This window comes from Coffea arabica, chromosome 11e (assembly GCF_036785885.1).
Source record: "Coffea arabica cultivar ET-39 chromosome 11e, Coffea Arabica ET-39 HiFi, whole genome shotgun sequence".
In the NCBI taxonomy this organism is placed as follows: domain Eukaryota; kingdom Viridiplantae; phylum Streptophyta; class Magnoliopsida; order Gentianales; family Rubiaceae; genus Coffea; species Coffea arabica.
In genome coordinates, this window is record NC_092331.1 from 41,213,632 (window position 1) to 41,239,797 (window position 26,166).

Consider the following 26,166-nt stretch of genomic DNA (forward strand, 5'->3'; position numbering starts at 1 on the left):
TTTTAGATTTGATTTGGAATCATTTATTTAAATTTTTATTACTTGATTATGTAATTAGTTTTGTGAGAAATTGATTTTATTAGAAATTACAGTGATAAATTAATAAATTAAAATTAAGTTTCGGGTCATTTCGGGTCGACCCGCCGCCCCGTAAACCTGAAATTTTCGGGTTCGGGTCAGCATACCTGACCCGTCACGGGTTGGCGGGTCGGGGTTCGGGTCAACAGATTTTCTGGCGGGTCTGTTGACCCGAACCCGACCCGCCAACCTGATTTGGACCCGAATTGCCACCCCTAACTGCAAGCGTGAAGGATTGATTTCATGATAATTTAGAGTTGCGGGATGAGGGAAAAAAACAGGGTGCAAATCAATAACAAAAAAAAATATAAAGTAAATAAATAAAAGGATAAGAGGAAAATGCTTGAATTGACGCTTAAAATGAATTTCGGTCTAGAAAAGCCACACTGCTTCGCAGGACGGGGTAGTTTAAAAGAATAAAGCGAAAGGAACATGGCGGGTGCGATCATACCAGCACTAATGCACCGGATCCCATCAGAACTCCGAAGTTAAGCGTGCTTGGGCGAGAGTAGTACTAGGATGGGTGACCCCCTGGGAAGTCCTCGTGTTGCACCCCTCTCTTTTTTGTTTCGAAATCCAAATTTCCTATTCGTTCTTTATCCTGTAGTAATTTAGCTCCGTCGGAACGATTGCTTAATATTTTGCTTCTTGTCGAAGCGTGAAGGAGGATCTGAAGGCGCGAGACAAATCAGGAACGGTACGGCTCGATCAAAGCCCGGATCGTCGCTCAAATTTGTCGGCGCAAATGTATCACCGCAACTAGGGGTGGCAATTTTCGACACGACCTGAAAACACGACACGAACCTAACACGAAATTAATGGGTTTGGGTTGAGGTTTCGGGAATTCGGGTCAGAATCGGGTTGGACCCGATGAACCCGAAAAGAAAACCGGTCGATTTCGGGTCAACCCGTGGTGACCTGATATGACCCGTTTACGAATTAAAAATAATTTAATAAACATAAAAATAATTTTATCTAACTAAACTAAGTTATTCTTTTTTTCAAAGGCATTAATTACTTAATCCTAAACGAATTTATTTAATTTGTGTGAAGTTGAAATTATTATACTTGGACAAATAATATATTATATTATTTTTCACTTTTGTATTGTTTTAATTTATTTTATATTTTGCTTGGGATAAAACACTTTTACGGTGTTTAATTTATTTTAGATTTGATTTGGAATCATTTATTTAAATTTTTATTACTTGATTATGTAATTAGTTTTGTGAGAAATTGATTTTATTAGAAATTACAGTGATAAATTAATAAATTAAAATTAAGTTTCGGGTCATTTCGGGTCGACCCGCCGCCCCGTAAACCTGAAATTTTCGGGTTCGGGTCAGCATACCTGACCCGTCACGGGTTGGCGGGTCGGGGTTCGGGTCAACAGATTTTCTGGCGGGTCTGTTGACCCGAACCCGACCCGCCAACCTGATTTGGACCCGAATTGCCACCCCTAACTGCAAGCGTGAAGGATTGATTTCATGATAATTTAGAGTTGCGGGATGAGGGAAAAAAACAGGGTGCAAATCCATAACAAAAAAAAATATAAAGTAAATAAATAAAAGGATAAGAGGAAAATGCTTGAATTGACGCTTAAAATGAATTTCGGTCTAGAAAAGCCACACTGCTTCGCAGGACGGGGTAGTTTAAAAGAATAACGCGAAAGGAACATGGCGGGTGCGATCATACCAGCACTAATGCACCGGATCCCATCAGAACTCCGAAGTTAAGCGTGCTTGGGCGAGAGTAGTACTAGGATGGGTGACCCCCTGGGAAGTCCTCGTGTTGCACCCCTCTCTTTTTTGTTTCGAAATCCAAATTTCCTATTCGTTCTTTATCCTGTAGTAATTTAGCTCCGTCGGAACGATTGCTTAATATTTTGCTTCTTGTCGAAGCGTGAAGGAGGATCTGAAGGCGCGAGACAAATCAGGAACGGTACGGCTCGATCAAAGCCCGGATCGTCGCTCAAATTTGTCGGCGCAAATGTATCACCGCAACTAGGGGTGGCAATTTTCGACACGACACGAACCTAACACGAAATTAATGGGTTTGGGTTGAGGTTTCGGGAATTCGGGTCAGAATCGGGTTGGACCCGATGAACCCGAAAAGAAAACCGGTCGATTTCGGGTCAACCCGTGGTGACCTGATATGACCCGTTTACGAATTAAAAATAATTTAATAAACATAAAAATAATTTTATCTAACTAAACTAAGTTATTCTTTTTTTCAAAGGCATTAATTACTTAATCCTAAACGAATTTATTTAATTTGTGTGAAGTTGAAATTATTATACTTGGACAAATAATATATTATATTATTTTTCACTTTTGTATTGTTTTAATTTATTTTATATTTTGCTTGGGATAAAACACTTTTACGGTGTTTAATTTATTTTAGATTTGATTTGGAATCATTTATTTAAATTTTTATTACTTGATTATGTAATTAGTTTTGTGAGAAATTGATTTTATTAGAAATTACAGTGATAAATTAATAAATTAAAATTAAGTTTCGGGTCATTTCGGGTCGACCCGCCGCCCCGTAAACCTGAAATTTTCGGGTTCGGGTCAGCATACCTGACCCGTCACGGGTTGGCGGGTCGGGGTTCGGGTCAACAGATTTTCTGGCGGGTCTGTTGACCCGAACCCGACCCGCCAACCTGATTTGGACCCGAATTGCCACCCCTAACTGCAAGCGTGAAGGATTGATTTCATGATAATTTAGAGTTGCGGGATGAGGGAAAAAAACAGGGTGCAAATCAATAACAAAAAAAAATATAAAGTAAATAAATAAAAGGATAAGAGGAAAATGCTTGAATTGACGCTTAAAATGAATTTCGGTCTAGAAAAGCCACACTGCTTCGCAGGACGGGGTAGTTTAAAAGAATAAAGCGAAAGGAACATGGCGGGTGCGATCATACCAGCACTAATGCACCGGATCCCATCAGAACTCCGAAGTTAAGCGTGCTTGGGCGAGAGTAGTACTAGGATGGGTGACCCCCTGGGAAGTCCTCGTGTTGCACCCCTCTCTTTTTTGTTTCGAAATCCAAATTTCCTATTCGTTCTTTATCCTGTAGTAATTTAGCTCCGTCGGAACGATTGCTTAATATTTTGCTTCTTGTCGAAGCGTGAAGGAGGATCTGAAGGCGCGAGACAAATCAGGAACGGTACGGCTCGATCAAAGCCCGGATCGTCGCTCAAATTTGTCGGCGCAAATGTATCACCGCAACTAGGGGTGGCAATTTTCGACACGACCTGAAAACACGACACGAACCTAACACGAAATTAATGGGTTTGGGTTGAGGTTTCGGGAATTCGGGTCAGAATCGGGTTGGACCCGATGAACCCGAAAAGAAAACCGGTCGATTTCGGGTCAACCCGTGGTGACCTGATATGACCCGATATGACCCGTTTACGAATTAAAAATAATTTAATAAACATAAAAATAATTTTATCTAACTAAACTAAGTTATTCTTTTTTTCAAAGGCATTAATTACTTAATCCTAAACGAATTTATTTAATTTGTGTGAAGTTGAATTTATTATACTTGGACAAATAATATATTATATTATTTTTCACTTTTGTATTGTTTTAATTTATTTTATATTTTGCTTGGGATAAAACACTTTTACGGTGTTTAATTTATTTTAGATTTGATTTGGAATCATTTATTTAAATTTTTATTACTTGATTATGTAATTAGTTTTGTGAGAAATTGATTTTATTAGAAATTACAGTGATAAATTAATAAATTAAAATTAAGTTTCGGGTCATTTCGGGTCGACCCGCCGCCCCGTAAACCTGAAATTTTCGGGTTCGGGTCAGCATACCTGACCCGTCACGGGTTGGCGGGTCGGGGTTCGGGTCAACAGATTTTCTGGCGGGTCTGTTGACCCGAACCCGACCCGCCAACCTGATTTGGACCCGAATTGCCACCCCTAACTGCAAGCGTGAAGGATTGATTTCATGATAATTTAGAGTTGCGGGATGAGGGAAAAAAACAGGGTGCAAATCAATAACAAAAAAAAATATAAAGTAAATAAATAAAAGGATAAGAGGAAAATGCTTGAATTGACGCTTAAAATGAATTTCGGTCTAGAAAAGCCACACTGCTTCGCAGGACGGGGTAGTTTAAAAGAATAACGCGAAAGGAACATGGCGGGTGCGATCATACCAGCACTAATGCACCGGATCCCATCAGAACTCCGAAGTTAAGCGTGCTTGGGCGAGAGTAGTACTAGGATGGGTGACCCCCTGGGAAGTCCTCGTGTTGCACCCCTCTCTTTTTTGTTTCGAAATCCAAATTTCCTATTCGTTCTTTATCCTGTAGTAATTTAGCTCCGTCGGAACGATTGCTTAATATTTTGCTTCTTGTCGAAGCGTGAAGGAGGATCTGAAGGCGCGAGACAAATCAGGAACGGTACGCCTCGATCAAAGCCCGGATCGTCGCTCAAATTTGTCGGCGCAAATGTATCACCGCAACTAGGGGTGGCAATTTTCGACACGACCTGAAAACACGACACGAACCTAACACGAAATTAATGGGTTTGGGTTGAGGTTTCGGGAATTCGGGTCAGAATCGGGTTGGACCCGATGAACCCGAAAAGAAAACCGGTCGATTTCGGGTCAACCCGTGGTGACCTGATATGACCCGATATGACCCGTTTACGAATTAAAAATAATTTAATAAACATAAAAATAATTTTATCTAACTAAACTAAGTTATTCTTTTTTTCAAAGGCATTAATTACTTAATCCTAAACGAATTTATTTAATTTGTGTGAAGTTGAAATTATTATACTTGGACAAATAATATATTATATTATTTTTCACTTTTGTATTGTTTTAATTTATTTTATATTTTGCTTGGGATAAAACACTTTTACGGTGTTTAATTTATTTTAGATTTGATTTGGAATCATTTATTTAAATTTTTATTACTTGATTATGTAATTAGTTTTGTGAGAAATTGATTTTATTAGAAATTACAGTGATAAATTAATAAATTAAAATTAAGTTTCGGGTCATTTCGGGTCGACCCGCCACCCCGTAAACCTGAAATTTTCGGGTTCGGGTCAGCATACCTGACCCGTCACGGGTTGGCGGGTCGGGGTTCGGGTCAACAGATTTTCTGGCGGGTCTGTTGACCCGAACCCGACCCGCCAACCTGATTTGGACCCGAATTGCCACCCCTAACTGCAAGCGTGAAGGATTGATTTCATGATAATTTAGAGTTGCGGGATGAGGGAAAAAAACAGGGTGCAAATCCATAACAAAAAAAAATATAAAGTAAATAAATAAAAGGATAAGAGGAAAATGCTTGAATTGACGCTTAAAATGAATTTCGGTCTAGAAAAGCCACACTGCTTCGCAGGACGGGGTAGTTTAAAAGAATAAAGCGAAAGGAACATGGCGGGTGCGATCATACCAGCATTAATGCACCGGATCCCATCAGAACTCCGAAGTTAAGCGTGCTTGGGCGAGAGTAGTACTAGGATGGGTGACCCCCTGGGAAGTCCTCGTGTTGCACCCCTTTCTTTTTTGTTTCGAAATCCAAATTTCCTATTCGTTCTTTATCCTGTAGTAATTTAGCTCCGTCGGAACGATTGCTTAATATTTTGCTTCTTGTCAAAGCGTGAAGGAGGATCTGAAGGCGCGAGACAAATCAGGAACGGTACGGCTCGATCAAAGCCCGGATCGTCGCTCAAATTTGTCGGCGCAAATGTATCACCGCAACTAGGGGTGGCAATTTTCGACACGACACGAACCTAACACGAAATTAATGGGTTTGGGTTGAGGTTTCGGGAATTCGGGTCAGAATCGGGTTGGACCCGATGAACCCGAAAAGAAAACCGGTCGATTTCGGGCCAACCCGTGGTGACCTGATATGACCCGATATGACCCGTTTACGAATTAAAAATAATTTAATAAACATAAAAATAATTTTATCTAACTAAACTAAGTTATTCTTTTTTTCAAAGGCATTAATTACTTAATCCTAAACGAATTTATTTAATTTGTGTGAAGTTGAAATTATTATACTTGGACAAATAATATATTATATTATTTTTCACTTTTGTATTGTTTTAATTTATTTTATATTTTGCTTGGGATAAAACACTTTTACGGTGTTTAATTTATTTTAGATTTGATTTGGAATCATTTATTTAAAATTTTATTACTTGATTATGTAATTAGTTTTGTGAGAAATTGATTTTATTAGAAATTACAGTGATAAATTAATAAATTAAAATTAAGTTTCGGGTCATTTCGGGTCGACCCGCCGCCCCGTAAACCTGAAATTTTCGGGTTCGGGTCAGCATACCTGACCCGTCACGGGTTGGCGGGTCGGGGTTCGGGTCAACAGATTTTCTGGCGGGTCTGTTGACCCGAACCCGACCCGCCAACCTGATTTGGACCCGAATTGCCACCCCTAACTGCAAGCGTGAAGGATTGATTTCATGATAATTTAGAGTTGCGGGATGAGGGAAAAAAACAGGGTGCAAATCAATAACAAAAAAAAATATAAAGTAAATAAATAAAAGGATAAGAGGAAAATGCTTGAATTGACGCTTAAAATGAATTTCGGTCTAGAAAAGCCACACTGCTTCGCAGGACGGGGTAGTTTAAAAGAATAACGCGAAAGGAACATGGCGGGTGCGATCATACCAGCACTAATGCACCGGATCCCATCAGAACTCCGAAGTTAAGCGTGCTTGGGCGAGAGTAGTACTAGGATGGGTGACCCCCTGGGAAGTCCTCGTGTTGCACCCCTCTCTTTTTTGTTTCGAAATCCAAATTTCCTATTCGTTCTTTATCCTGTAGTAATTTAGCTCCGTCGGAACGATTGCTTAATATTTTGCTTCTTGTCGAAGCGTGAAGGAGGATCTGAAGGCGCGAGACAAATCAGGAACGGTACGGCTCGATCAAAGCCCGGATCGTCGCTCAAATTTGTCGGCGCAAATGTATCACCGCAACTAGGGGTGGCAATTTTCGACACGACCTGAAAACACGACACGAACCTAACACGAAATTAATGGGTTTGGGTTGAGGTTTCGGGAATTCGGGTCAGAATCGGGTTGGACCCGATGAACCCGAAAAGAAAACCGGTCGATTTCGGGTCAACCCGTGGTGACCTGATATGACCCGTTTACGAATTAAAAATAATTTAATAAACATAAAAATAATTTTATCTAACTAAACTAAGTTATTCTTTTTTTCAAAGGCATTAATTACTTAATCCTAAACGAATTTATTTAATTTGTGTGAAGTTGAAATTATTATACTTGGACAAATAATATATTATATTATTTTTCACTTTTGTATTGTTTTAATTTATTTTATATTTTGCTTGGGATAAAACACTTTTACGGTGTTTAATTTATTTTAGATTTGATTTGGAATCATTTATTTAAATTTTTATTACTTGATTATGTAATTAGTTTTGTGAGAAATTGATTTTATTAGAAATTACAGTGATAAATTAATAAATTAAAATTAAGTTTCGGGTCATTTCGGGTCGACCCGCCGCCCCGTAAACCTGAAATTTTCGGGTTCGGGTCAGCATACCTGACCCGTCACGGGTTGGCGGGTCGGGGTTCGGGTCAACAGATTTTCTGGCGGGTCTGTTGACCCGAACCCGACCCGCCAACCTGATTTGGACCCGAATTGCCACCCCTAACTGCAAGCGTGAAGGATTGATTTCATGATAATTTAGAGTTGCGGGATGAGGGAAAAAAACAGGGTGCAAATCAATAACAAAAAAAAATATAAAGTAAATAAATAAAAGGATAAGAGAAAAATGCTTGAATTGACGCTTAAAATGAATTTCGGTCTAGAAAAGCCACACTGCTTCGCAGGACGGTGTAGTTTAAAAGAATAAAGCGAAAGGAACATGGCGGGTGCGATCATACCAGCACTAATGCACCGGATCCCATCAGAACTCCGAAGTTAAGCGTGCTTGGGCGAGAGTAGTACTAGGATGGGTGACCCCCTGGGATGTCCTCGTGTTGCATCCCTCTCTTTTTTGTTTCGAAATCCAAATTTCCTATTCGTTCTTTATCCTGTAGTAATTTAGCTCCGTCGGAACGATTGCTTAATATTTTGCTTCTTGTCGAAGCGTGAAGGAGGATCTGAAGGCGCGAGACAAATCAGGAACGGTACGCCTCGATCAAAGCCCGGATCGTCGCTCAAATTTGTCGGCGCAAATGTATCACCGCAACTAGGGGTGGCAATTTTCGACACGACCTGAAAACACGACACGAACCTAACACGAAATTAATGGGTTTGGGTTGAGGTTTCGGGAATTCGGGTCAGAATCGGGTTGGACCCGATGAACCCGAAAAGAAAACCGGTCGATTTCGGGCCAACCCGTGGTGACCTGATATGACCCGATATGACCCGTTTACGAATTAAAAATAATTTAATAAACATAAAAATAATTTTATCTAACTAAACTAAGTTATTCTTTTTTTCAAAGGCATTAATTACTTAATCCTAAACGAATTTATTTAATTTGTGTGAAGTTGAAATTATTATACTTGGACAAATAATATATTATATTATTTTTCACTTTTGTATTGTTTTAATTTATTTTATATTTTGCTTGGGATAAAACACTTTTACGGTGTTTAATTTATTTTAGATTTGATTTGGAATCATTTATTTAAATTTTTATTACTTGATTATGTAATTAGTTTTGTGAGAAATTGATTTTATTAGAAATTACAGTGATAAATTAATAAATTAAAATTAAGTTTCGGGTCATTTCGGGTCGACCCGCCGCCCCGTAAACCTGAAATTTTCGGGTTCGGGTCAGCATACCTGACCCGTCACGGGTTGGCGGGTCGGGGTTCGGGTCAACAGATTTTCTGGCGGGTCTGTTGACCCGAACCCGACCCGCCAACCTGATTTGGACCCGAATTGCCACCCCTAACTGCAAGCGTGAAGGATTGATTTCATGATAATTTAGAGTTGCGGGATGAGGGAAAAAAACAGGGTGCAAATCCATAACAAAAAAAAATATAAAGTAAATAAATAAAAGGATAAGAGGAAAATGCTTGAATTGACGCTTAAAATGAATTTCGGTCTAGAAAAGCCACACTGCTTCGCAGGACGGGGTAGTTTAAAAGAATAAAGCGAAAGGAACATGGCGGGTGCGATCATACCAGCATTAATGCACCGGATCCCATCAGAACTCCGAAGTTAAGCGTGCTTGGGCGAGAGTAGTACTAGGATGGGTGACCCCCTGGGAAGTCCTCGTGTTGCACCCCTTTCTTTTTTGTTTCGAAATCCAAATTTCCTATTCGTTCTTTATCCTGTAGTAATTTAGCTCCGTCGGAACGATTGCTTAATATTTTGCTTCTTGTCAAAGCGTGAAGGAGGATCTGAAGGCGCGAGACAAATCAGGAACGGTACGGCTCGATCAAAGCCCGGATCGTCGCTCAAATTTGTCGGCGCAAATGTATCACCGCAACTAGGGGTGGCAATTTTCGACACGACACGAACCTAACACGAAATTAATGGGTTTGGGTTGAGGTTTCGGGAATTCGGGTCAGAATCGGGTTGGACCCGATGAACCCGAAAAGAAAACCGGTCGATTTCGGGCCAACCCGTGGTGACCTGATATGACCCGATATGACCCGTTTACGAATTAAAAATAATTTAATAAACATAAAAATAATTTTATCTAACTAAACTAAGTTATTCTTTTTTTCAAAGGCATTAATTACTTAATCCTAAACGAATTTATTTAATTTGTGTGAAGTTGAAATTATTATACTTGGACAAATAATATATTATATTATTTTTCACTTTTGTATTGTTTTAATTTATTTTATATTTTGCTTGGGATAAAACACTTTTACGGTGTTTAATTTATTTTAGATTTGATTTGGAATCATTTATTTAAATTTTTATTACTTGATTATGTAATTAGTTTTGTGAGAAATTGATTTTATTAGAAATTACAGTGATAAATTAATAAATTAAAATTAAGTTTCGGGTCATTTCGGGTCGACCCGCCGCCCCGTAAACCTGAAATTTTCGGGTTCGGGTCAGCATACCTGACCCGTCACGGGTTGGCGGGTCGGGGTTCGGGTCAACAGATTTTCTGGCGGGTCTGTTGACCCGAACCCGACCCGCCAACCTGATTTGGACCCGAATTGCCACCCCTAACTGCAAGCGTGAAGGATTGATTTCATGATAATTTAGAGTTGCGGGATGAGGGAAAAAAACAGGGTGCAAATCAATAACAAAAAAAAATATAAAGTAAATAAATAAAAGGATAAGAGGAAAATGCTTGAATTGACGCTTAAAATGAATTTCGGTCTAGAAAAGCCACACTGCTTCGCAGGACGGGGTAGTTTAAAAGAATAACGCGAAAGGAACATGGCGGGTGCGATCATACCAGCACTAATGCACCGGATCCCATCAGAACTCCGAAGTTAAGCGTGCTTGGGCGAGAGTAGTACTAGGATGGGTGACCCCCTGGGAAGTCCTCGTGTTGCACCCCTCTCTTTTTTGTTTCGAAATCCAAATTTCCTATTCGTTCTTTATCCTGTAGTAATTTAGCTCCGTCGGAACGATTGCTTAATATTTTGCTTCTTGTCGAAGCGTGAAGGAGGATCTGAAGGCGCGAGACAAATCAGGAACGGTACGGCTCGATCAAAGCCCGGATCGTCGCTCAAATTTGTCGGCGCAAATGTATCACCGCAACTAGGGGTGGCAATTTTCGACACGACCTGAAAACACGACACGAACCTAACACGAAATTAATGGGTTTGGGTTGAGGTTTCGGGAATTCGGGTCAGAATCGGGTTGGACCCGATGAACCCGAAAAGAAAACCGGTCGATTTCGGGTCAACCCGTGGTGACCTGATATGACCCGTTTACGAATTAAAAATAATTTAATAAACATAAAAATAATTTTATCTAACTAAACTAAGTTATTCTTTTTTTCAAAGGCATTAATTACTTAATCCTAAACGAATTTATTTAATTTGTGTGAAGTTGAAATTATTATACTTGGACAAATAATATATTATATTATTTTTCACTTTTGTATTGTTTTAATTTATTTTATATTTTGCTTGGGATAAAACACTTTTACGGTGTTTAATTTATTTTAGATTTGATTTGGAATCATTTATTTAAATTTTTATTACTTGATTATGTAATTAGTTTTGTGAGAAATTGATTTTATTAGAAATTACAGTGATAAATTAATAAATTAAAATTAAGTTTCGGGTCATTTCGGGTCGACCCGCCGCCCCGTAAACCTGAAATTTTCGGGTTCGGGTCAGCATACCTGACCCGTCACGGGTTGGCGGGTCGGGGTTCGGGTCAACAGATTTTCTGGCGGGTCTGTTGACCCGAACCCGACCCGCCAACCTGATTTGGACCCGAATTGCCACCCCTAACTGCAAGCGTGAAGGATTGATTTCATGATAATTTAGAGTTGCGGGATGAGGGAAAAAAACAGGGTGCAAATCAATAACAAAAAAAAATATAAAGTAAATAAATAAAAGGATAAGAGAAAAATGCTTGAATTGACGCTTAAAATGAATTTCGGTCTAGAAAAGCCACACTGCTTCGCAGGACGGTGTAGTTTAAAAGAATAAAGCGAAAGGAACATGGCGGGTGCGATCATACCAGCACTAATGCACCGGATCCCATCAGAACTCCGAAGTTAAGCGTGCTTGGGCGAGAGTAGTACTAGGATGGGTGACCCCCTGGGATGTCCTCGTGTTGCATCCCTCTCTTTTTTGTTTCGAAATCCAAATTTCCTATTCGTTCTTTATCCTGTAGTAATTTAGCTCCGTCGGAACGATTGCTTAATATTTTGCTTCTTGTCGAAGCGTGAAGGAGGATCTGAAGGCGCGAGACAAATCAGGAATGGTACGCCTCGATCAAAGCCCGGATCGTCGCTCAAATTTGTCGGCGCAAATGTATCACCGCAACTAGGGGTGGCAATTTTCGACACGACCTGAAAACACGACACGAACCTAACACGAAATTAATGGGTTTGGGTTGAGGTTTCGGGAATTCGGGTCAGAATCGGGTTGGACCCGATGAACCCGAAAAGAAAACCGGTCGATTTCGGGCCAACCCGTGGTGACCTGATATGACCCGATATGACCCGTTTACGAATTAAAAATAATTTAATAAACATAAAAATAATTTTATCTAACTAAACTAAGTTATTCTTTTTTTCAAAGGCATTAATTACTTAATCCTAAACGAATTTATTTAATTTGTGTGAAGTTGAAATTATTATACTTGGACAAATAATATATTATATTATTTTTCACTTTTGTATTGTTTTAATTTATTTTATATTTTGCTTGGGATAAAACACTTTTACGGTGTTTAATTTATTTTAGATTTGATTTGGAATCATTTATTTAAATTTTTATTACTTGATTATGTAATTAGTTTTGTGAGAAATTGATTTTATTAGAAATTACAGTGATAAATTAATAAATTAAAATTAAGTTTCGGGTCATTTCGGGTCGACCCGCCGCCCCGTAAACCTGAAATTTTCGGGTTCGGGTCAGCATACCTGACCCGTCACGGGTTGGCGGGTCGGGGTTCGGGTCAACAGATTTTCTGGCGGGTCTGTTGACCCGAACCCGACCCGCCAACCTGATTTGGACCCGAATTGCCACCCCTAACTGCAAGCGTGAAGGATTGATTTCATGATAATTTAGAGTTGCGGGATGAGGGAAAAAAACAGGGTGCAAATCCATAACAAAAAAAAATATAAAGTAAATAAATAAAAGGATAAGAGGAAAATGCTTGAATTGACGCTTAAAATGAATTTCGGTCTAGAAAAGCCACACTGCTTCGCAGGACGGGGTAGTTTAAAAGAATAAAGCGAAAGGAACATGGCGGGTGCGATCATACCAGCATTAATGCACCGGATCCCATCAGAACTCCGAAGTTAAGCGTGCTTGGGCGAGAGTAGTACTAGGATGGGTGACCCCCTGGGAAGTCCTCGTGTTGCACCCCTTTCTTTTTTGTTTCGAAATCCAAATTTCCTATTCGTTCTTTATCCTGTAGTAATTTAGCTCCGTCGGAACGATTGCTTAATATTTTGCTTCTTGTCAAAGCGTGAAGGAGGATCTGAAGGCGCGAGACAAATCAGGAACGGTACGGCTCGATCAAAGCCCGGATCGTCGCTCAAATTTGTCGGCGCAAATGTATCACCGCAACTAGGGGTGGCAATTTTCGACACGACACGAACCTAACACGAAATTAATGGGTTTGGGTTGAGGTTTCGGGAATTCGGGTCAGAATCGGGTTGGACCCGATGAACCCGAAAAGAAAACCGGTCGATTTCGGGCCAACCCGTGGTGACCTGATATGACCCGATATGACCCGTTTACGAATTAAAAATAATTTAATAAACATAAAAATAATTTTATCTAACTAAACTAAGTTATTCTTTTTTTCAAAGGCATTAATTACTTAATCCTAAACGAATTTATTTAATTTGTGTGAAGTTGAAATTATTATACTTGGACAAATAATATATTATATTATTTTTCACTTTTGTATTGTTTTAATTTATTTTATATTTTGCTTGGGATAAAACACTTTTACGGTGTTTAATTTATTTTAGATTTGATTTGGAATCATTTATTTAAATTTTTATTACTTGATTATGTAATTAGTTTTGTGAGAAATTGATTTTATTAGAAATTACAGTGATAAATTAATAAATTAAAATTAAGTTTCGGGTCATTTCGGGTCGACCCGCCGCCCCGTAAACCTGAAATTTTCGGGTTCGGGTCAGCATACCTGACCCGTCACGGGTTGGCGGGTCGGGGTTCGGGTCAACAGATTTTCTGGCGGGTCTGTTGACCCGAACCCGACCCGCCAACCTGATTTGGACCCGAATTGCCACCCCTAACTGCAAGCGTGAAGGATTGATTTCATGATAATTTAGAGTTGCGGGATGAGGGAAAAAAACAGGGTGCAAATCAATAACAAAAAAAAATATAAAGTAAATAAATAAAAGGATAAGAGGAAAATGCTTGAATTGACGCTTAAAATGAATTTCGGTCTAGAAAAGCCACACTGCTTCGCAGGACGGGGTAGTTTAAAAGAATAACGCGAAAGGAACATGGCGGGTGCGATCATACCAGCACTAATGCACCGGATCCCATCAGAACTCCGAAGTTAAGCGTGCTTGGGCGAGAGTAGTACTAGGATGGGTGACCCCCTGGGAAGTCCTCGTGTTGCACCCCTCTCTTTTTTGTTTCGAAATCCAAATTTCCTATTCGTTCTTTATCCTGTAGTAATTTAGCTCCGTCGGAACGATTGCTTAATATTTTGCTTCTTGTCGAAGCGTGAAGGAGGATCTGAAGGCGCGAGACAAATCAGGAACGGTACGGCTCGATCAAAGCCCGGATCGTCGCTCAAATTTGTCGGCGCAAATGTATCACCGCAACTAGGGGTGGCAATTTTCGACACGACCTGAAAACACGACACGAACCTAACACGAAATTAATGGGTTTGGGTTGAGGTTTCGGGAATTCGGGTCAGAATCGGGTTGGACCCGATGAACCCGAAAAGAAAACCGGTCGATTTCGGGTCAACCCGTGGTGACCTGATATGACCCGTTTACGAATTAAAAATAATTTAATAAACATAAAAATAATTTTATCTAACTAAACTAAGTTATTCTTTTTTTCAAAGGCATTAATTACTTAATCCTAAACGAATTTATTTAATTTGTGTGAAGTTGAAATTATTATACTTGGACAAATAATATATTATATTATTTTTCACTTTTGTATTGTTTTAATTTATTTTATATTTTGCTTGGGATAAAACACTTTTACGGTGTTTAATTTATTTTAGATTTGATTTGGAATCATTTATTTAAATTTTTATTACTTGATTATGTAATTAGTTTTGTGAGAAATTGATTTTATTAGAAATTACAGTGATAAATTAATAAATTAAAATTAAGTTTCGGGTCATTTCGGGTCGACCCGCCGCCCCGTAAACCTGAAATTTTCGGGTTCGGGTCAGCATACCTGACCCGTCACGGGTTGGCGGGTCGGGGTTCGGGTCAACAGATTTTCTGGCGGGTCTGTTGACCCGAACCCGACCCGCCAACCTGATTTGGACCCGAATTGCCACCCCTAACTGCAAGCGTGAAGGATTGATTTCATGATAATTTAGAGTTGCGGGATGAGGGAAAAAAACAGGGTGCAAATCAATAACAAAAAAAAATATAAAGTAAATAAATAAAAGGATAAGAGGAAAATGCTTGAATTGACGCTTAAAATGAATTTCGGTCTAGAAAAGCCACACTGCTTCGCAGGACGGGGTAGTTTAAAAGAATAAAGCGAAAGGAACATGGCGGGTGCGATCATACCAGCACTAATGCACCGGATCCCATCAGAACTCCGAAGTTAAGCGTGCTTGGGCGAGAGTAGTACTAGGATGGGTGACCCCCTGGGAAGTCCTCGTGTTGCACCCCTCTCTTTTTTGTTTCGAAATCCAAATTTCCTATTCGTTCTTTATCCTGTAGTAATTTAGCTCCGTCGGAACGATTGCTTAATATTTTGCTTCTTGTCGAAGCGTGAAGGAGGATCTGAAGGCGCGAGACAAATCAGGAACGGTACGGCTCGATCAAAGCCCGGATCGTCGCTCAAATTTGTCGGCGCAAATGTATCACCGCAACTAGGGGTGGCAATTTTCGACACGACCTGAAAACACGACACGAACCTAACACGAAATTAATGGGTTTGGGTTGAGGTTTCGGGAATTCGGGTCAGAATCGGGTTGGACCCGATGAACCCGAAAAGAAAACCGGTCGATTTCGGGTCAACCCGTGGTGACCTGATATGACCCGTTTACGAATTAAAAATAATTTAATAAACATAAAAATAATTTTATCTAACTAAACTAAGTTATTCTTTTTTTCAAAGGCATTAATTACTTAATCCTAAACGAATTTATTTAATTTGTGTGAAGTTGAAATTATTATACTTGGACAAATAATATATTATATTATTTTTCACTTTTGTATTGTTTTAATTTATTTTATATTTTGCTTGGGATAAAACACTTTTACGGTGTTTAATTTATTTTAGATTTGATTTGGAATCATTTATTTAAATTTTTATTACTTGATTATGTAATTAGTTTTGTGAGAAATTGATTTTATTAGAAATTACAGTGATAAATTAATAAATTAAAATTAAGTTTCGGGTCATTTCGGGTCGACCCGCCGCCCCGTAAACCTGAAATTTTCGGGTTCGGGTCAGCATACCTGACCCGTCACGGGTTGGCGGGTCGGGGTTCGGGTCAACAGATTTTCTGGCGGGTCTGTTGACCCGAACCCGACCCGCCAACCTGATTTGGACCCGAATTGCCACCCCTAACTGCAAGCGTGAAGGATTGATTTCATGATAATTTAGAGTTGCGGGATGAGGGAAAAAAACAGGGTGCAAATCAATAACAAAAAAAAATATAAAGTAAATAAATAAAAGGATAAGAGGAAAATGCTTGAATTGACGCTTAAAATGAATTTCGGTCTAGAAAAGCCACACTGCTTCGCAGGACGGGGTAGTTTAAAAGAATAAAGCGAAAGGAACATGGCGGGTGCGATCATACCAGCACTAATGCACCGGATCCCATCAGAACTCCGAAGTTAAGCGTGCTTGGGCGAGAGTAGTACTAGGATGGGTGACCCCCTGGGAAGTCCTCGTGTTGCACCCCTCTCTTTTTTGTTTCGAAATCCAAATTTCCTATTCGTTCTTTATCCTGTAGTAATTTAGCTCCGTCGGAACGATTGCTTAATATTTTGCTTCTTGTCGAAGCGTGAAGGAGGATCTGAAGGCGCGAGACAAATCAGGAACGGTACGCCTCGATCAAAGCCCGGATCGTCGCTCAAATTTGTCGGCGCAAATGTATCACCGCAACTAGGGGTGGCAATTTTCGACACGACCTGAAAACACGACACGAACCTAACACGAAATTAATGGGTTTGGGTTGAGGTTTCGGGAATTCGGGTCAGAATCGGGTTGGACCCGATGAACCCGAAAAGAAAACCGGTCGATTTCGGGTCAACCCGTGGTGACCTGATATGACCCGATATGACCCGTTTACGAATTAAAAATAATTTAATAAACATAAAAATAATTTTATCTAACTAAACTAAGTTATTCTTTTTTTCAAAGGCATTAATTACTTAATCCTAAACGAATTTATTTAATTTGTGTGAAGTTGAATTTATTATACTTGGACAAATAATATATTATATTATTTTTCACTTTTGTATTGTTTTAATTTATTTTATATTTTGCTTGGGATAAAACACTTTTACGGTGTTTAATTTATTTTAGATTTGATTTGGAATCATTTATTTAAATTTTTATTACTTGATTATGTAATTAGTTTTGTGAGAAATTGATTTTATTAGAAATTACAGTGATAAATTAATAAATTAAAATTAAGTTTCGGGTCATTTCGGGTCGACCCGCCGCCCCGTAAACCTGAAATTTTCGGGTTCGGGTCAGCATACCTGACCCGTCACGGGTTGGCGGGTCGGGGTTCGGGTCAACAGATTTTCTGGCGGGTCTGTTGACCCGAACCCGACCCGCCAACCTGATTTGGACCCGAATTGCCACCCCTAACTGCAAGCGTGAAGGATTGATTTCATGATAATTTAGAGTTGCGGGATGAGGGAAAAAAACAGGGTGCAAATCAATAACAAAAAAAAATATAAAGTAAATAAATAAAAGGATAAGAGGAAAATGCTTGAATTGACGCTTAAAATGAATTTCGGTCTAGAAAAGCCACACTGCTTCGCAGGACGGGGTAGTTTAAAAGAATAACGCGAAAGGAACATGGCGGGTGCGATCATACCAGCACTAATGCACCGGATCCCATCAGAACTCCGAAGTTAAGCGTGCTTGGGCGAGAGTAGTACTAGGATGGGTGACCCCCTGGGAAGTCCTCGTGTTGCACCCCTCTCTTTTTTGTTTCGAAATCCAAATTTCCTATTCGTTCTTTATCCTGTAGTAATTTAGCTCCGTCGGAACGATTGCTTAATATTTTGCTTCTTGTCGAAGCGTGAAGGAGGATCTGAAGGCGCGAGACAAATCAGGAACGGTACGCCTCGATCAAAGCCCGGATCGTCGCTCAAATTTGTCGGCGCAAATGTATCACCGCAACTAGGGGTGGCAATTTTCGACACGACCTGAAAACACGACACGAACCTAACACGAAATTAATGGGTTTGGGTTGAGGTTTCGGGAATTCGGGTCAGAATCGGGTTGGACCCGATGAACCCGAAAAGAAAACCGGTCGATTTCGGGTCAACCCGTGGTGACCTGATATGACCCGATATGACCCGTTTACGAATTAAAAATAATTTAATAAACATAAAAATAATTTTATCTAACTAAACTAAGTTATTCTTTTTTTCAAAGGCATTAATTACTTAATCCTAAACGAATTTATTTAATTTGTGTGAAGTTGAAATTATTATACTTGGACAAATAATATATTATATTATTTTTCACTTTTGTATTGTTTTAATTTATTTTATATTTTGCTTGGGATAAAACACTTTTACGGTGTTTAATTTATTTTAGATTTGATTTGGAATCATTTATTTAAATTTTTATTACTTGATTATGTAATTAGTTTTGTGAGAAATTGATTTTATTAGAAATTACAGTGATAAATTAATAAATTAAAATTAAGTTTCGGGTCATTTCGGGTCGACCCGCCACCCCGTAAACCTGAAATTTTCGGGTTCGGGTCAGCATACCTGACCCGTCACGGGTTGGCGGGTCGGGGTTCGGGTCAACAGATTTTCTGGCGGGTCTGTTGACCCGAACCCGACCCGCCAACCTGATTTGGACCCGAATTGCCACCCCTAACTGCAAGCGTGAAGGATTGATTTCATGATAATTTAGAGTTGCGGGATGAGGGAAAAAAACAGGGTGCAAATCCATAACAAAAAAAAATATAAAGTAAATAAATAAAAGGATAAGAGGAAAATGCTTGAATTGACGCTTAAAATGAATTTCGGTCTAGAAAAGCCACACTGCTTCGCAGGACGGGGTAGTTTAAAAGAATAAAGCGAAAGGAACATGGCGGGTGCGATCATACCAGCATTAATGCACCGGATCCCATCAGAACTCCGAAGTTAAGCGTGCTTGGGCGAGAGTAGTACTAGGATGGGTGACCCCCTGGGAAGTCCTCGTGTTGCACCCCTTTCTTTTTTGTTTCGAAATCCAAATTTCCTATTCGTTCTTTATCCTGTAGTAATTTAGCTCCGTCGGAACGATTGCTTAATATTTTGCTTCTTGTCAAAGCGTGAAGGAGGATCTGAAGGCGCGAGACAAATCAGGAACGGTACGGCTCGATCAAAGCCCGGATCGTCGCTCAAATTTGTCGGCGCAAATGTATCACCGCAACTAGGGGTGGCAATTTTCGACACGACACGAACCTAACACGAAATTAATGGGTTTGGGTTGAGGTTTCGGGAATTCGGGTCAGAATCGGGTTGGACCCGATGAACCCGAAAAGAAAACCGGTCGATTTCGGGCCAACCCGTGGTGACCTGATATGACCCGATATGACCCGTTTACGAATTAAAAATAATTTAATAAACATAAAAATAATTTTATCTAACTAAACTAAGTTATTCTTTTTTTCAAAGGCATTAATTACTTAATCCTAAACGAATTTATTTAATTTGTGTGAAGTTGAAATTATTATACTTGGACAAATAATATATTATATTATTTTTCACTTTTGTATTGTTTTAATTTATTTTATATTTTGCTTGGGATAAAACACTTTTACGGTGTTTAATTTATTTTAGATTTGATTTGGAATCATTTATTTAAATTTTTATTACTTGATTATGTAATTAGTTTTGTGAGAAATTGATTTTATTAGAAATTACAGTGATAAATTAATAAATTAAAATTAAGTTTCGGGTCATTTCGGGTCGACCCGCCGCCCCGTAAACCTGAAATTTTCGGGTTCGGGTCAGCATACCTGACCCGTCACGGGTTGGCGGGTCGGGGTTCGGGTCAACAGATTTTCTGGCGGGTCTGTTGACCCGAACCCGACCCGCCAACCTGATTTGGACCCGAATTGCCACCCCTAACTGCAAGCGTGAAGGATTGATTTCATGATAATTTAGAGTTGCGGGATGAGGGAAAAAAACAGGGTGCAAATCAATAACAAAAAAAAATATAAAGTAAATAAATAAAAGGATAAGAGGAAAATGCTTGAATTGACGCTTAAAATGAATTTCGGTCTAGAAAAGCCACACTGCTTCGCAGGACGGGGTAGTTTAAAAGAATAACGCGAAAGGAACATGGCGGGTGCGATCATACCAGCACTAATGCACCGGATCCCATCAGAACTCCGAAGTTAAGCGTGCTTGGGCGAGAGTAGTACTAGGATGGGTGACCCCCTGGGAAGTCCTCGTGTTGCACCCCTCTCTTTTTTGTTTCGAAATCCAAATTTCCTATTCGTTCTTTATCCTGTAGTAATTTAGCTCCGTCGGAACGATTGCTTAATATTTTGCTTCTTGTCGAAGCGTGAAGGAGGATCTGAAGGCGCGAGACAAATCAGGAACGGTACGGCTCGATCAAAGCCCGGATCGTCGCTCAAATTTGTCGGCGCAAATGTATCACCGCAACTAGGGGTGGCAATTTTCGACACGACCTGAAAACACGACACGAACCTAACACGAAATTAATGGGTTTGGGTTGAGGTTTCGGGAATTCGGGTCAGAATCGGGTTGGACCCGATGAACCCGAAAAGAAAACCGGTCGATTTCGGGTCAACCCGTGGTGACCTGATATGACCCGTTTACGAATTAAAAATAATTTAATAAACATAAAAATAATTTTATCTAACTAAACTAAGTTATTCTTTTTTTCAAAGGCATTAATTACTTAATCCTAAACGAATTTATTTAATTTGTGTGAAGTTGAAATTATTATACTTGGACAAATAATATATTATATTATTTTTCACTTTTGTATTGTTTTAATTTATTTTATATTTTGCTTGGGATAAAACACTTTTACGGTGTTTAATTTATTTTAGATTTGATTTGGAATCATTTATTTAAATTTTTATTACTTGATTATGTAATTAGTTTTGTGAGAAATTGATTTTATTAGAAATTACAGTGATAAATTAATAAATTAAAATTAAGTTTCGGGTCATTTCGGGTCGACCCGCCGCCCCGTAAACCTGAAATTTTCGGGTTCGGGTCAGCATACCTGACCCGTCACGGGTTGGCGGGTCGGGGTTCGGGTCAACAGATTTTCTGGCGGGTCTGTTGACCCGAACCCGACCCGCCAACCTGATTTGGACCCGAATTGCCACCCCTAACTGCAAGCGTGAAGGATTGATTTCATGATAATTTAGAGTTGCGGGATGAGGGAAAAAAACAGGGTGCAAATCAATAACAAAAAAAAATATAAAGTAAATAAATAAAAGGATAAGAGGAAAATGCTTGAATTGACGCTTAAAATGAATTTCGGTCTAGAAAAGCCACACTGCTTCGCAGGACGGTGTAGTTTAAAAGAATAAAGCGAAAGGAACATGGCGGGTGCGATCATACCAGCACTAATGCACCGGATCCCATCAGAACTCCGAAGTTAAGCGTGCTTGGGCGAGAGTAGTACTAGGATGGGTGACCCCCTGGGATGTCCTCGTGTTGCATCCCTCTCTTTTTTGTTTCGAAATCCAAATTTCCTATTCGTTCTTTATCCTGTAGTAATTTAGCTCCGTCGGAACGATTGCTTAATATTTTGCTTCTTGTCGAAGCGTGAAGGAGGATCTGAAGGCGCGAGACAAATCAGGAACGGTACGCCTCGATCAAAGCCCGGATCGTCGCTCAAATTTGTCGGCGCAAATGTATCACCGCAACTAGGGGTGGCAATTTTCGACACGACCTGAAAACACGACACGAACCTAACACGAAATTAATGGGTTTGGGTTGAGGTTTCGGGAATTCGGGTCAGAATCGGGTTGGACCCGATGAACCCGAAAAGAAAACCGGTCGATTTCGGGCCAACCCGTGGTGACCTGATATGACCCGATATGACCCGTTTACGAATTAAAAATAATTTAATAAACATAAAAATAATTTTATCTAACTAAACTAAGTTATTCTTTTTTTCAAAGGCATTAATTACTTAATCCTAAACGAATTTATTTAATTTGTGTGAAGTTGAAATTATTATACTTGGACAAATAATATATTATATTATTTTTCACTTTTGTATTGTTTTAATTTATTTTATATTTTGCTTGGGATAAAACACTTTTACGGTGTTTAATTTATTTTAGATTTGATTTGGAATCATTTATTTAAATTTTTATTACTTGATTATGTAATTAGTTTTGTGAGAAATTGATTTTATTAGAAATTACAGTGATAAATTAATAAATTAAAATTAAGTTTCGGGTCATTTCGGGTCGACCCGCCGCCCCGTAAACCTGAAATTTTCGGGTTCGGGTCAGCATACCTGACCCGTCACGGGTTGGCGGGTCGGGGTTCGGGTCAACAGATTTTCTGGCGGGTCTGTTGACCCGAACCCGACCCGCCAACCTGATTTGGACCCGAATTGCCACCCCTAACTGCAAGCGTGAAGGATTGATTTCATGATAATTTAGAGTTGCGGGATGAGGGAAAAAAACAGGGTGCAAATCCATAACAAAAAAAAATATAAAGTAAATAAATAAAAGGATAAGAGGAAAATGCTTGAATTGACGCTTAAAATGAATTTCGGTCTAGAAAAGCCACACTGCTTCGCAGGACGGGGTAGTTTAAAAGAATAAAGCGAAAGGAACATGGCGGGTGCGATCATACCAGCATTAATGCACCGGATCCCATCAGAACTCCGAAGTTAAGCGTGCTTGGGCGAGAGTAGTACTAGGATGGGTGACCCCCTGGGAAGTCCTCGTGTTGCACCCCTTTCTTTTTTGTTTCGAAATCCAAATTTCCTATTCGTTCTTTATCCTGTAGTAATTTAGCTCCGTCGGAACGATTGCTTAATATTTTGCTTCTTGTCAAAGCGTGAAGGAGGATCTGAAGGCGCGAGACAAATCAGGAACGGTACGGCTCGATCAAAGCCCGGATCGTCGCTCAAATTTGTCGGCGCAAATGTATCACCGCAACTAGGGGTGGCAATTTTCGACACGACACGAACCTAACACGAAATTAATGGGTTTGGGTTGAGGTTTCGGGAATTCGGGTCAGAATCGGGTTGGACCCGATGAACCCGAAAAGAAAACCGGTCGATTTCGGGCCAACCCGTGGTGACCTGATATGACCCGATATGACCCGTTTACGAATTAAAAATAATTTAATAAACATAAAAATAATTTTATCTAACTAAACTAAGTTATTCTTTTTTTCAAAGGCATTAATTACTTAATCCTAAACGAATTTATTTAATTTGTGTGAAGTTGAAATTATTATACTTGGACAAATAATATATTATATTATTTTTCACTTTTGTATTGTTTTAATTTATTTTATATTTTGCTTGGGATAAAACACTTTTACGGTGTTTAATTTATTTTAGATTTGATTTGGAATCATTTATTTAAATTTTTATTACTTGATTATGTAATTAGTTTTGTGAGAAATTGATTTTATTAGAAATTACAGTGATAAATTAATAAATTAAAATTAAGTTTCGGGTCATTTCGGGTCGACCCGCCGCCCCGTAAACCTGAAATTTTCGGGTTCGGGTCAGCATACCTGACCCGTCACGGGTTGGCGGGTCGGGGTTCGGGTCAACAGATTTTCTGGCGGGTCTGTTGACCCGAACCCGACCCGCCAACCTGATTTGGACCCGAATTGCCACCCCTAACTGCAAGCGTGAAGGATTGATTTCATGATAATTTAGAGTTGCGGGATGAGGGAAAAAAACAGGGTGCAAATCAATAACAAAAAAAAATATAAAGTAAATAAATAAAAGGATAAGAGGAAAATGCTTGAATTGACGCTTAAAATGAATTTCGGTCTAGAAAAGCCACACTGCTTCGCAGGACGGGGTAGTTTAAAAGAATAACGCGAAAGGAACATGGCGGGTGCGATCATACCAGCACTAATGCACCGGATCCCATCAGAACTCCGAAGTTAAGCGTGCTTGGGCGAGAGTAGTACTAGGATGGGTGACCCCCTGGGAAGTCCTCGTGTTGCACCCCTCTCTTTTTTGTTTCGAAATCCAAATTTCCTATTCGTTCTTTATCCTGTAGTAATTTAGCTCCGTCGGAACGATTGCTTAATATTTTGCTTCTTGTCGAAGCGTGAAGGAGGATCTGAAGGCGCGAGACAAATCAGGAACGGTACGGCTCGATCAAAGCCCGGATCGTCGCTCAAATTTGTCGGCGCAAATGTATCACCGCAACTAGGGGTGGCAATTTTCGACACGACCTGAAAACACGACACGAACCTAACACGAAATTAATGGGTTTGGGTTGAGGTTTCGGGAATTCGGGTCAGAATCGGGTTGGACCCGATGAACCCGAAAAGAAAACCGGTCGATTTCGGGTCAACCCGTGGTGACCTGATATGACCCGTTTACGAATTAAAAATAATTTAATAAACATAAAAATAATTTTATCTAACTAAACTAAGTTATTCTTTTTTTCAAAGGCATTAATTACTTAATCCTAAACGAATTTATTTAATTTGTGTGAAGTTGAAATTATTATACTTGGACAAATAATATATTATATTATTTTTCACTTTTGTATTGTTTTAATTTATTTTATATTTTGCTTGGGATAAAACACTTTTACGGTGTTTAATTTATTTTAGATTTGATTTGGAATCATTTATTTAAATTTTTATTACTTGATTATGTAATTAGTTTTGTGAGAAATTGATTTTATTAGAAATTACAGTGATAAATTAATAAATTAAAATTAAGTTTCGGGTCATTTCGGGTCGACCCGCCGCCCCGTAAACCTGAAATTTTCGGGTTCGGGTCAGCATACCTGACCCGTCACGGGTTGGCGGGTCGGGGTTCGGGTCAACAGATTTTCTGGCGGGTCTGTTGACCCGAACCCGACCCGCCAACCTGATTTGGACCCGAATTGCCACCCCTAACTGCAAGCGTGAAGGATTGATTTCATGATAATTTAGAGTTGCGGGATGAGGGAAAAAAACAGGGTGCAAATCAATAACAAAAAAAAATATAAAGTAAATAAATAAAAGGATAAGAGGAAAATGCTTGAATTGACGCTTAAAATGAATTTCGGTCTAGAAAAGCCACACTGCTTCGCAGGACGGGGTAGTTTAAAAGAATAAAGCGAAAGGAACATGGCGGGTGCGATCATACCAGCATTAATGCACCGGATCCCATCAGAACTCCGAAGTTAAGCGTGCTTGGGCGAGAGTAGTACTAGGATGGGTGACCCCCTGGGAAGTCCTCGTGTTGCACCCCTTTCTTTTTTGTTTCGAAATCCAAATTTCCTATTCGTTCTTTATCCTGTAGTAATTTAGCTCCGTCGGAACGATTGCTTAATATTTTGCTTCTTGTCGAAGCGTGAAGGAGGATCTGAAGGCGCGAGACAAATCAGGAACGGTACGGCTCGATCAAAGCCCGGATCGTCGCTCAAATTTGTCGGCGCAAATGTATCACCGCAACTAGGGGTGGCAATTTTCGACACGACCTGAAAACACGACACGAACCTAACACGAAATTAATGGGTTTGGGTTGAGGTTTCGGGAATTCGGGTCAGAATCGGGTTGGACCCGATGAACCCGAAAAGAAAACCGGTCGATTTCGGGTCAACCCGTGGTGACCTGATATGACCCGATATGACCCGTTTACGAATTAAAAATAATTTAATAAACATAAAAATAATTTTATCTAACTAAACTAAGTTATTCTTTTTTTCAAAGGCATTAATTACTTAATCCTAAACGAATTTATTTAATTTGTGTGAAGTTGAAATTATTATACTTGGACAAATAATATATTATATTATTTTTCACTTTTGTATTGTTTTAATTTATTTTATATTTTGCTTGGGATAAAACACTTTTACGGT

At 39.4% G+C, this 26,166-nt stretch overlaps 21 non-coding genes across 21 annotated transcripts; all 21 read left to right on the forward strand.

The window, feature by feature from the left end:
• Positions 1 to 515: 515 nt before the first annotated feature.
• On the forward strand, positions 516 to 634 carry LOC140028925 (5S ribosomal RNA). The gene has a single exon (XR_011832830.1). It is a non-coding gene; the product is annotated as a 5S ribosomal RNA (ribosomal RNA).
• A 1,125-nt stretch (positions 635 to 1,759) lies between these two features.
• LOC140028926 (5S ribosomal RNA) lies at positions 1,760 to 1,878 on the forward strand. The gene has a single exon (XR_011832831.1). It is a non-coding gene; the product is annotated as a 5S ribosomal RNA (ribosomal RNA).
• Positions 1,879 to 2,990: 1,112 nt separating this feature from the next.
• LOC140028927 (5S ribosomal RNA) lies at positions 2,991 to 3,109 on the forward strand. Its single transcript, XR_011832832.1, has one exon. It is a non-coding gene; the product is annotated as a 5S ribosomal RNA (ribosomal RNA).
• A 1,135-nt stretch (positions 3,110 to 4,244) lies between these two features.
• LOC140028928 (5S ribosomal RNA) lies at positions 4,245 to 4,363 on the forward strand. Its single transcript, XR_011832833.1, has one exon. It is a non-coding gene; the product is annotated as a 5S ribosomal RNA (ribosomal RNA).
• Positions 4,364 to 5,498: 1,135 nt separating this feature from the next.
• On the forward strand, positions 5,499 to 5,617 carry LOC140030351 (5S ribosomal RNA). The gene has a single exon (XR_011834266.1). It is a non-coding gene; the product is annotated as a 5S ribosomal RNA (ribosomal RNA).
• A 1,122-nt stretch (positions 5,618 to 6,739) lies between these two features.
• On the forward strand, positions 6,740 to 6,858 carry LOC140028930 (5S ribosomal RNA). Its single transcript, XR_011832835.1, has one exon. It is a non-coding gene; the product is annotated as a 5S ribosomal RNA (ribosomal RNA).
• Positions 6,859 to 7,983: 1,125 nt separating this feature from the next.
• Positions 7,984 to 8,102, forward strand: LOC140031511 (5S ribosomal RNA). The gene has a single exon (XR_011835433.1). It is a non-coding gene; the product is annotated as a 5S ribosomal RNA (ribosomal RNA).
• A 1,135-nt stretch (positions 8,103 to 9,237) lies between these two features.
• On the forward strand, positions 9,238 to 9,356 carry LOC140030352 (5S ribosomal RNA). Its single transcript, XR_011834267.1, has one exon. It is a non-coding gene; the product is annotated as a 5S ribosomal RNA (ribosomal RNA).
• A 1,122-nt stretch (positions 9,357 to 10,478) lies between these two features.
• On the forward strand, positions 10,479 to 10,597 carry LOC140028931 (5S ribosomal RNA). Its single transcript, XR_011832836.1, has one exon. It is a non-coding gene; the product is annotated as a 5S ribosomal RNA (ribosomal RNA).
• Positions 10,598 to 11,722: 1,125 nt separating this feature from the next.
• On the forward strand, positions 11,723 to 11,841 carry LOC140031512 (5S ribosomal RNA). The gene has a single exon (XR_011835434.1). It is a non-coding gene; the product is annotated as a 5S ribosomal RNA (ribosomal RNA).
• A 1,135-nt stretch (positions 11,842 to 12,976) lies between these two features.
• On the forward strand, positions 12,977 to 13,095 carry LOC140030353 (5S ribosomal RNA). The gene has a single exon (XR_011834268.1). It is a non-coding gene; the product is annotated as a 5S ribosomal RNA (ribosomal RNA).
• A 1,122-nt stretch (positions 13,096 to 14,217) lies between these two features.
• LOC140028932 (5S ribosomal RNA) lies at positions 14,218 to 14,336 on the forward strand. The gene has a single exon (XR_011832837.1). It is a non-coding gene; the product is annotated as a 5S ribosomal RNA (ribosomal RNA).
• A 1,125-nt stretch (positions 14,337 to 15,461) lies between these two features.
• LOC140028933 (5S ribosomal RNA) lies at positions 15,462 to 15,580 on the forward strand. Its single transcript, XR_011832838.1, has one exon. It is a non-coding gene; the product is annotated as a 5S ribosomal RNA (ribosomal RNA).
• A 1,125-nt stretch (positions 15,581 to 16,705) lies between these two features.
• On the forward strand, positions 16,706 to 16,824 carry LOC140028934 (5S ribosomal RNA). Its single transcript, XR_011832839.1, has one exon. It is a non-coding gene; the product is annotated as a 5S ribosomal RNA (ribosomal RNA).
• Positions 16,825 to 17,959: 1,135 nt separating this feature from the next.
• Positions 17,960 to 18,078, forward strand: LOC140028935 (5S ribosomal RNA). The gene has a single exon (XR_011832840.1). It is a non-coding gene; the product is annotated as a 5S ribosomal RNA (ribosomal RNA).
• Positions 18,079 to 19,213: 1,135 nt separating this feature from the next.
• Positions 19,214 to 19,332, forward strand: LOC140030354 (5S ribosomal RNA). Its single transcript, XR_011834269.1, has one exon. It is a non-coding gene; the product is annotated as a 5S ribosomal RNA (ribosomal RNA).
• A 1,122-nt stretch (positions 19,333 to 20,454) lies between these two features.
• Positions 20,455 to 20,573, forward strand: LOC140028936 (5S ribosomal RNA). Its single transcript, XR_011832841.1, has one exon. It is a non-coding gene; the product is annotated as a 5S ribosomal RNA (ribosomal RNA).
• A 1,125-nt stretch (positions 20,574 to 21,698) lies between these two features.
• On the forward strand, positions 21,699 to 21,817 carry LOC140031513 (5S ribosomal RNA). The gene has a single exon (XR_011835435.1). It is a non-coding gene; the product is annotated as a 5S ribosomal RNA (ribosomal RNA).
• Positions 21,818 to 22,952: 1,135 nt separating this feature from the next.
• Positions 22,953 to 23,071, forward strand: LOC140030355 (5S ribosomal RNA). Its single transcript, XR_011834270.1, has one exon. It is a non-coding gene; the product is annotated as a 5S ribosomal RNA (ribosomal RNA).
• Positions 23,072 to 24,193: 1,122 nt separating this feature from the next.
• LOC140028937 (5S ribosomal RNA) lies at positions 24,194 to 24,312 on the forward strand. Its single transcript, XR_011832842.1, has one exon. It is a non-coding gene; the product is annotated as a 5S ribosomal RNA (ribosomal RNA).
• A 1,125-nt stretch (positions 24,313 to 25,437) lies between these two features.
• On the forward strand, positions 25,438 to 25,556 carry LOC140030356 (5S ribosomal RNA). Its single transcript, XR_011834271.1, has one exon. It is a non-coding gene; the product is annotated as a 5S ribosomal RNA (ribosomal RNA).
• Positions 25,557 to 26,166: the final 610 nt, after the last annotated feature.